The sequence below is a fragment of the Notolabrus celidotus genome, chromosome 11 (genome assembly GCF_009762535.1).
Source record: "Notolabrus celidotus isolate fNotCel1 chromosome 11, fNotCel1.pri, whole genome shotgun sequence".
Lineage (NCBI taxonomy): Eukaryota > Metazoa > Chordata > Actinopteri > Labriformes > Labridae > Notolabrus > Notolabrus celidotus.
This window is the reverse complement of record NC_048282.1, coordinates 7,111,443-7,121,676: the sequence shown is the minus strand read 5'-3', so window position 1 is coordinate 7,121,676 and position 10,234 is coordinate 7,111,443.

The window sequence follows — 10,234 nt, the reverse complement described above, 5'->3', positions numbered from 1 at the left end:
ACTCTATCCCCTGTAAAATAAATGCATTATAAAGCCCAGAAACACGATGATGAATTTGTTCCCTCATCTATCTGTTGTGAACATCAGTCACGTTTTGCCAATTCAAGCATTTACCTTTTAAAATGATGAAATTAGTAGCTTCAGAGCATCACCAACAGCACCTAAATATTATCTACAAAAGATGACATGAAAGAAATCTCTTCACATCAGAAAAGTCTCAATTATTGATATGACTGAGACTATACAGCCATCCTAGCAGCTCTTCAGCTAAATTAAAGTTAAATTAACAAGCCACAATGCTGTACAGGTCCCTTGTCTCACATTAGGATGCACTCACTCTAAGTTTTACATCTGTGATTTAGATAACCTGCTCATCAACAAACTGTCTCTTTTATTATCCTACCCCTTTTTGTTCCTGGCACTGTTAAACTTTGCTTACCCACAGGAAAAAAAAATAAGACCCAAGTAGCTATAACCTTGATTCATCCTTTAACATCCTGACACAAAATAAGTGAACAGAAGAGCAAATACCTCCCGTTAAAAGACACCCAAACTTTTAAAGCCTCTGCAGAGAAAGTTAGTCTATAGCTTTTGCAGCTGAAACTTAACCATGCAAGCCTCTTTTCTCGCCTGCCCTACATTCTGCAGCCATATTGTTTGCATTCAAAGGCAGTGCCCACACAGCTGGAGGATAAGCCAAGTCTCTCGGCAGATAAAGTACAGCGCTATTGGCTGCTGCACCCTCTTTTCATTTCCCTCTGTCTACTGGGGTGTCAGAGGCTCCTGGCCACAGCTGGAAGATGAATAGTGCTGCACCACTCCACTTTGTCATGGTGTCCAAGAAGGCTCTAAATGGCATTGAGAGACTCTCAGGCTCTTACAAATGGGATCTCTGCAGCCGTAGGTAACCTTGTATGCACGGAACAACCTGAATCTTTAAAGTTGTCTGATACAAACATTCCCAGGAGATCTAAAATCTCCTGTGGGTACTGTTGCTTGCGTAGAATACCGGCTGCTTAAAGCAGGATTTGTACAGTACATGCCAAGCTCAATACACTTTCATTACTTTGAAAATCAGTTGGCATGGGATGTGATAATAAGAGAAAATTTCAACATGGCCCTGGTTTGCATGTTTTTCAAAGTGTGTATGTGTGTGATGGTGGGTTTGTGCTGTGTGCATCTGTTTGCACATGTACAAGGCCACATGTGTGCACAAATCAAGCCATGTCTTGAACTGCCTCGCAGTGCTTGAGCTGGTGAAACATAGATAACAATAATCTTCCAGCACTGCTGTGTCTCTTCTCAGTTTGGTTGTTCCTACACCAGGGGCAACAACACCTACCTGCTCTGTCTCGCTGTTCTCATGGAAACGCATCAAAGGAGCTGAAAGATAGACAGAAACTGTGAGAGAGGGAGGAAAAAAACAAGCCTGAGATACTTTGTTACTCTACTGTTGCACTCTTGATTGTCCCTGTTGCTTTTCTCGGCGGTGACAGTAAGCCCTGTCACACGTCTCTTTCCTTGTCTGTTGGAGGTGAGGACCAAAGTGGAAAGCAGTGTGTAGCTGCTGTGGCGTTGTGTTGGAATTCAAGGCACCCAAGTCACCCACTCAACCAGCACAAACTGCGATTTTTTGTCGGTTTCAGGGTACACCTATACATATTTCAGTGCTTTGAAGGTATTCCTCCATGTTTAGTTTTCCTTGTGTGATAAAAACTGGGCTGACACATTAGAGAGCCCGCAGCCGGGGGAGTTTGGAACCCAGATTAAACCAGAGACGCCCCTAGGCCTACAGGCAGTGATTACAACAGCACCCATTAAAAGCAGCCTTGATGGAAATCCAAAGCGGCATGTCTCTTTGGGGTAGAGACGGGCAAAGGATGCTTTCACGGACGCCTTGTAGACATAAAGCAGTAAATGTTCAAAGGCTGAGTGTGAGTGATAGTGAGACATTTACAGTAGCAACTACTACTCAGTATCACAACAGGTCCTCCAGAACAATCAGGATACCAGAAAACAACCTATACTTGGTAGGATAAATCATTGTATTGATTATAATGTGGTCACTTTCCCTCTCAGGTTGTGTTCCAGACTGTAAACATGAAGTCTGCCAGAAAGTGCTTTGAAGGGGGTTTCTTTTTGGAGCCAGCCTCAGATGGACACTCCAGGAACTGCAGTTTTTGGCCACTTCCACGTTGGATTCATTTTGTCACCCTAGGTTGCTGCTTGTGTGTAACTAACTCTAATGAGTAAGTTCTCTCATGTTGTTATGTAATGACTCATCTTCACTAATGCTGTTTTGACACAATGTTTTGGCATGAACCAAATAAACCATTCAAGTAGTTTAAATAATAACGCTCTGAACTCTCAGACTAGCTTTTGTAGTTAAATTTCACAGTGACGTGATACTGTTTCCTTCCTGTAAGAGGAGAAACAGGAAAGATAAAGCAGACATGGTGATGCTGGCTTCAAGCCCAGAGCACTTACAATACAGAAAACACACTCCCTTGACTTCCCCTTATTAGAATAACAATAAAGTAATATGCATTGTTCTGTTAAGAAACTAAACATTTAAATATACTGTGCATGCACTGTATTGCACTTTTTTGTAGGCAAACATAATCAACAACATAGCAAATACTTCTGTTTCTCATCTAATGTTAAATGCATGTTCCCTCTTACTTGAGCGGCTTAGATAGTCATGCACCCTTACAATAAGCAAACACTTCATTTCTTACACTGTAACATATCAGCTGTAATGTTTCAACCGCACAATATGAACTGTATACAGAAATAGATGCTCTTGTTTGCCACAGTGCTACTCATGTTCAGCTTAATTGAAGCTTGCAAGCATGTTTGTGTTGACAGACACTGTCATGTTTACAGCCGCTGAATAAACATGTTTATATGTTGATTCCTATTCTCTTTAATTAATGCAATGTGTCTTCTAACAGAGGAAACATACATGCTAGGTATGTGGGCATTAAGTCGTCTAGATCAGGGTTTCCCAATGTGTGGGTCGGGATCCCCTGGGGGGTCGGGAGACACAAATGGGGGGTCTTGAGATGTCTTCCAGAATGTTTTTTTTTTAAGTTATTTAAAAATAGTACATTTTACCCTTTAAAGTAAAAAATATCAACAGAAATAGTGGCTAAACTTGAAACAAAACCTTGAAAATATAAAGTTTAATGAGTTTTCTGCCTTTCTTTTTGCCAGATGACTCCTAAGTTTAGGGTTAGTGAACAGTTAATTATCAAAAGCATCAGTAGCAGTAGTTCAATTCATAAAGGAGCAGGAAACACAGACACATGCTCATATAGGTAGGGTAATTTTCTGCAGACCAGCCAAATGAAGCCACATTAAATCACTTTGAGGGACAGTGAGGGTCTCGAGTCTTTGGCACCTATATTTCGGGGATTGCAGACTGAAAAGTTTAGGAACCCCTGGTCTAGTTGATCCAATGTCGTCACCTCCGTTTGTCACCACAGTTACTGTCTGTTAAACAAGTTATTAATGTTTTGGTTATGGTAGGCCTGAAATTCCATATGTTGTGTCTAAGCTGTTGTGCAGCAATCTGCCACCAGCCAGTGCTGTGGCTTTGGTTGATGGCCAAAAGGCTGTAATGCTCTACTAACCGGATGTAAACAGGCACATCTGTCCAATGGCAACTCACAGCCTGCATAGTTTGTCAGTATTTTGATCAAGAAAATGGAGATAAAGTTTTGTCTAGACTGTGTCTGGTTAAACCAACACAGCAAATAATGCTTAATAAGCACAGTTATGTGGACAAACCTGCAAGGAGGACCGAAAGCTGGTGGTACTAGCTCTGCTAATGTTAGTTTCAGCCAACAAATGTGACACTGTTTACCCACCGATTCTGTGATCCCATTTTGGATAAATAATGCTAAATTTACCCTTTTTCTTGTGTTTTTCTGACCTCTAGAAGCTCAGAGTTCAGCATTTGGCAAGAGGTTAGCTGGAGAGGAGTGAAGGGTTGGCCATCAGGGAGTTACAGAAGTTAGTCAGTCAACTACCATGGCTAATTCAGTAGCTGCTAATGAGCTTAATTTCCATTGTGTGTCCCTTAGAGAGAGATTCTACTTGTAGCAGTGACTGACTATAGCTGATATCACCAGATGAGAAGCTAGAGCTTGTGGAATGCAGCAGGTTTGCCGTTAGCTTACCCAAATCCCTGATAACTTAAATACCTACTATATCTTTACGTTAATAACTAGTCTTGTTGTCACTGCTCTCTACAGTAATCTCTACAGGGGAAATACCAGCAACATCCTGACTCCTATGAACTGCATATCAAATAAATAAATGCACTGAATGATCTAATGAGCTAAGTTTGGTGAGCATTATACACCTGTTAATTAGCCTAGTGCTACAACATACAAACACATTTTAAAGGTTACATTAGATGACTAAATCTGATGTGTTGATGTCTTGCAGACATCTGAAGCTCCATCTGTCACTGGAAATCCCCTCACCTCAGAACTTTAAGGCTTCAAAGAGCTAAAATAGGTGAGTTATGTAAGTCTTCACCTCCTGTACTTCTCATAAATAGAGAAAGAAACCACAGAGACCAGAACTGTTTTGTTTTTTTGTATCGTGTTTTTGTAACATGGTTTATTTGTGCTGTAAAAGTGAGCATTTTGAGCTTGTTGAGGCGGCCTCACATGGATACTTATGGAACTGCAGTTTTCCCCCTTCGGCACTTGCTTCATTGTTTTAACACAAGAGTTAACACACCCACCCAACTGGAGGAACTCAGCAGTGTATAATAATCAAATGAGCTCTTATACTACAGCAGGGAATTGCAAATAAAACCTGATGATTAACCATAGAGAAATGAATCAACATTAAAGTTTCTAAATTGACTTTCCAAAATTATAATGACATATTTATAATGATATCATAGACCTTTTAAATGATTGTACATTTTTATATCCATTACAGCAGCACTCATCATTATTTCAGATCTGTTGGGATCCTGAGTTGTTCAGAGATAAGATTCACAAAATCCACTTCCAGGCATACACATGCTTTTGCAGAAGCTTTCATCAGCTAGAAGTATTTTTAGGACGGTTCTTTTGGGTATTGTCATTGCCAATTCATGCGGAAGAAGTTCATGAACTTCAAATTGACTCGTTCAGGAAAGATATCTCATTTTTAGCATTATGGATGCTAATATTATTACAAATATTATTACAGGTTTACTGTCAGACAACAGGAAGTTGACTGCTTTGATTTGATGTCTTGTGTAGTCTCTTAAAAGGGGGGTCTGCTCTGGAGGTCAGTGGGCAGTTAATTTGAGGGTTGCCAACTTAGCTGAGATAGGACCTTGCTGACTTTATGAATTGTGGATTTGAACATCTCTCAGTGCTTTAGGATTTCCCTTGAACATGCCTGTTAAGTCTGCAAGTCCAGACGTATAGGACCCGTCTCAGTGTCCCCGTTATGAACCCACAGACTTTGATGTGCGGTTAGGCGGGTCAGCACAGTTTCCCCTTGTGATTACCTTCAAATGTGATGATTCTGCACTTCAGAATATACGTCCAATGCATATATGGAGTACTGAGAAAAGTTAGGGGCCTACATGGAGTCGTTTGAAGCTCTTTGGGCACAACTTCTGTACATCTGCAGCAGTGTTCATGTTGTTAACAAAAATTATGATGCCAGATGTTCGTCCACAACCTCTGTCTCTATGGTGAATATGAGACATTAATGAGCTAAAAATATATCACTGATAATAAAATGATGACATGCAGGTTTTGTTTTTAGTAACAAGAGGAGACAGGTTTAAAATTGTTGTTAGGTTGTTGGATGATTTCTCTCACTGTGCGTCTAATCTGTCCGACAAAATACGAGGGCTGCCTTCCTATAACTGGTTTAGGGAGGCAGACTTAATTTAGTCACTTATCTGTAACAAGTGTGTAACAAGTTCTCACTGCCTCCATGCATCTTCCTCATTTTCCCAATGTATGTCAGTGACAGAGCCACAAGGGCGACGTCACTTATATTTCTTAAGACTATTTATACTCTAAATATCAAAGTCGACGACAATGAACTGAGCTCATGTCTCTCCAGCAGTCACCACAGGTAGAGTTAGGCACTGTCATAAAGGTGCAATACAGCCCTTTCCATTATAAACATGTGCTCTTTGAACTTATTTGAAGTCTAGCCGTCATTTTCACCTGGAGTATGAAACATTCCTCTATATCACCACTTTTTTTTCGTGTGTGATGCACTTTTCTTACCCGAGTAGATCAGCAGGGACGGCACCTGCTCCAGGTAAAGAATCTATAACACAAGTAAAAGAGATGAGAAAGTGAAAAACCCTGATAGTGATATCTGATCAACTAAATAAGTGAGTTTGAGAATTTAACCAGAAGTGTTAACTAAAATGAAATGTCTTCTATTTCCTAAAATTAGACCACAAGAGTGACTGAAATGTGACTAAAGATGGAGTGTTGCTGGCCTTGGGGTGCCGCTGGCCTAGCTGTCTAGGCGCACGCCCCATGTACAGAGGCCATGGCCCTGGTCGCAGAGGGTTCAATTTACAGCCATGACCATTTGCTGCATGTCCTCTCCCACTCTCTACTCCCTACATTTCATGTCTCTCTTCAGCTGTCCTATCCATTAAAGGCGAAAATGCCCAAAAATATAACTTTAAAAAAAAAAGTGGCTAGAGCAGGAGCATTTTCATCTATAACGGCTAAGACTAAGTATAAAATAGCTGCCAAAATTAGCACTGGTCTGCTGCAGAGTGTGTGACATTCTAACATCAAACAGTACTCTAATGTATGTATACTAATGTATTTACTTGCATACAGTCTGAAAAAAAGCCTGATGCATCACCTGAGAGTAGCATGACTTGACTTGGTGCTTCTCAGAGAGCTCATGTAAGCTTTAACATGAAAGTCAATTTGGAATTAGACTTAATTCATGCATTTGTGTTAAGGTTAAAATGTGTTAATATTATTTATACAGTGAAGTATTTACATACAATTTTACTAAAGTTATTATTTGTGTATTTACAATATTAGAATAACTTCCAAAGCATCTTGTGGTTGTGACCAAAACATGTTGAATGTACTTCTGTAGTTCTCATTATGTTTACCTGAAGCTTGGTCATCCTGGCCTCTGATTGGTCGGTTCTGTGACATTGATGGCGAGGAAATGTTAATGTCGATACTGTCTGATTGTGGTGACAGTAAAGTGCTATTGAGGAAGTTATACATCCCCATCCTGCTACTTCTTATTGATAGAGTGACCCAGCCACCAAACATCGAACCCTCACATTACACTCACAGCCTCCACGTTTATAGGGATGTCACTGGTGATAGTAATCTGTCTCTGGAAATTCAATGTGCTGTTACACTGGATGTGTCAAATACAGACAATAGAAGCTCAGTGTACCGAAAGAACATTTAGTATACATCCTGAATTCCTCTTTTTTTTACTTGATTAGGCTTGTGATGTATTTATCCATCAGATGAGATCCAAGATTGTTGTAAGGCTATTAAGTCTTTTCACAGATTTTATTTCAATTATCAGGATTGAGTTTTGGCAAAGTTATTTTCAGTCTGGCTCTGTTTCAAGATTCCCATTTATTAGTTTTACCTTTTGTCTGCTCATAGTAAAAGCTTTCCTTATATAGTAACCTGGTTTGTAGGTAAATTACGCAAGTGAAGAATATTTAACAAAAGATGACACCGTGACAACAGGTTATAGACCAAGAATGATGTCCAGTTAATTCAATGAAACCTACAAAGCATCCCTCTCTCCTCTGTCCTAATGGATACAAGAGCTTTGACTACAGGAAATAAAGGAGTTGAAATGAATGAGCACAGAAAATGAGGAGGCGGTCCAAGGAGGAGGGAAAATGAACCAGGGGAAAAAAATCCTTTTATTGCCTGCCATAGTTGATGATGCTGGTGTGCCAAGGCACGAGGCAAATTGAGGTTGGGAGCCACTGGACGTGGAAGAAAAATCCCAGAACGTCGCTGACATTTCCGGTAGAATTAATTCTGACACAAAAACTTTGTACTTGTACTTGTGTGAATGCTCTCTCCCGGTGCTGGACGGAGTGCTGAAACCAAGAGGGCCCAGTACAGGAACAAAAGATGGTTGGCACTGTTCCCAGCCTTTCAAAATGTTAAACTGAACGGTTCCTCTCAGCGCTGACAATACCCGGTGCGAGTATGTGAAGGCTATCATTTGATCCCAACTATAGAGAGAAGTGTTCCATCAAGAGGGAGTCCTTCAGTTTGTTAACAAGTGAGTTCATTATTTCCACTTAGTGTGAAGAGAAAAGGAAGGAGCTCCACACCCTTGACTGCTAAAAAAATAACAGCAGATTTTCTTTTCTGGCAGTTATTACTTCATGCTGTGCTCAACAAAAAGAAACCCACCAAGGTTTTGACATGACATCCATATCCATCAGAGGCTGTTCTCTGCTTTTTGTTCACTTGGCTTCAATTCAATGAGAAATATTGAGTAATATAAATCTTAAGAAAAGGTGTGTACAGTTCAAAAAGTACTGGAAACCCAACTGCACTAATGCTTTGATTAATCAGGTTTTAAGCACATAATGGTAAATGTCTAAAATGAATTAGATTCAATCAGACTTTAAAATATGGTCAATTTAGTTTCTATTAACTTTCCTGGTACTGGTTTTGAGCCTTATTAAGCTTTTATATTTACTACATAATTAATTCCCTGATGTCATCATAGGAAAGTCAAATGGCTTTTTCTGCTGTTTACATCTGTTTCTGTGAGCCAAGTATAAAGATCCAATGTGCTCCGTGTCAACTTCTGTGCGAAGTGGGAAATGTGCAAACCTCTGATTAACATTTTTCAGTGTTTTTTTCTGAATGCGGAGCATTTTGCAGGCAGACCAACAACCATGGTACTTTTGTTAAGCAGTGCATTTATAGCCTTGAGAACATATGAAGGCTTCTCAGCAAACGTTGCATGTGTAAGCAAATCGCTAACTTATGAACAGGGTAACTCACCTGTTAGTGACCAAATGAACTGAATCATTTCAGATCGCTGAGTTACTGCATGCCGCCTTCTGTGATTCAGAATCAGTCAACTCCAACAAACCGTAAAGAGCTGTTCAGTGCTGATTGTCACATGCACCATTGCAGTGCGGATGAGCCGTGCATGTGAATCCATATTTGATCTTCCATGCCTCCAAAGACTAGAGAAATGATCTCAACAGGCAAGACAATCTGTAGAGGTTTTCTGACAACTTACATAACCTGCATGCATTTTTCAACCTTTTTACGTAGGGCTGTTTCAATGATTTATATTTTGTAATCACATTATTAATAATATGTATAAAATCCATTATTTTGCATTTTAAAACAGTTCCTAAATCCACATTGACAATGCAAAGCAATACTTATTAACCTGAAAATGTCCCTCAGTACCAAGTCTTCCACAATGTTGACTGGTCTGCAGTCAACCCATTGCCACCTATGACTACTAAGCGCAGTAGCTAATGTCCTTGATTTAGTTTCATCCACAGGTCTATAGCGAGTCTCACACGCTTAAATAGCTCCCTGCTGGTGATTTTATGCCGTGTTTTCCTGTTAACATCAGTCTGATTGGCTGCGCCTGTATGCTTTGTTTGTAAGTGGTAGCTCAAAATAAAAATACCTGGGTGATATTTTATTAATGAATATTTATATTCTAATTTATTCTAAAGATTATTTTATTCAAAGCATGTGTTACTTTTTAATCGTTAACTGAGCCATACTGGAGTTTTTATTTTGAGTATAATGTGCCATTCAAAGGTGCAGTGGTGTTGTTATTTTCCATTATTGTGGCAGGAGGTAGAAAGATGCAACAGCAGCTTAACTACAGTGTGCCAAAAGGGACAAAACAGCATGCAGTATAAAAACAATAACACGTTATATTTGGACCCTTATCGTATGAGGATAAACATGTTAACACCAACAGCTCTAGTTGTGAGACATGCTGTCGGAGGCTTTATAACAAAAACAGGTTTTACTTTCAGACAGTTTATTTTTAGGCACATTTTCGTGACAAGTAGTTCTTTTTTAAATGCTGGCAAAGTTTCTAGTGGGATTGAAAGTCCCACCTAGGAGGATTTAATTAGCACCTTGAATGAATAACATTTCAGCCATTTCTCTCTGTCCTTGGTAATCAGTTCTGGGCCATTAATGTGAGGATGACTATCGACTGGCGGAGCAGGCTG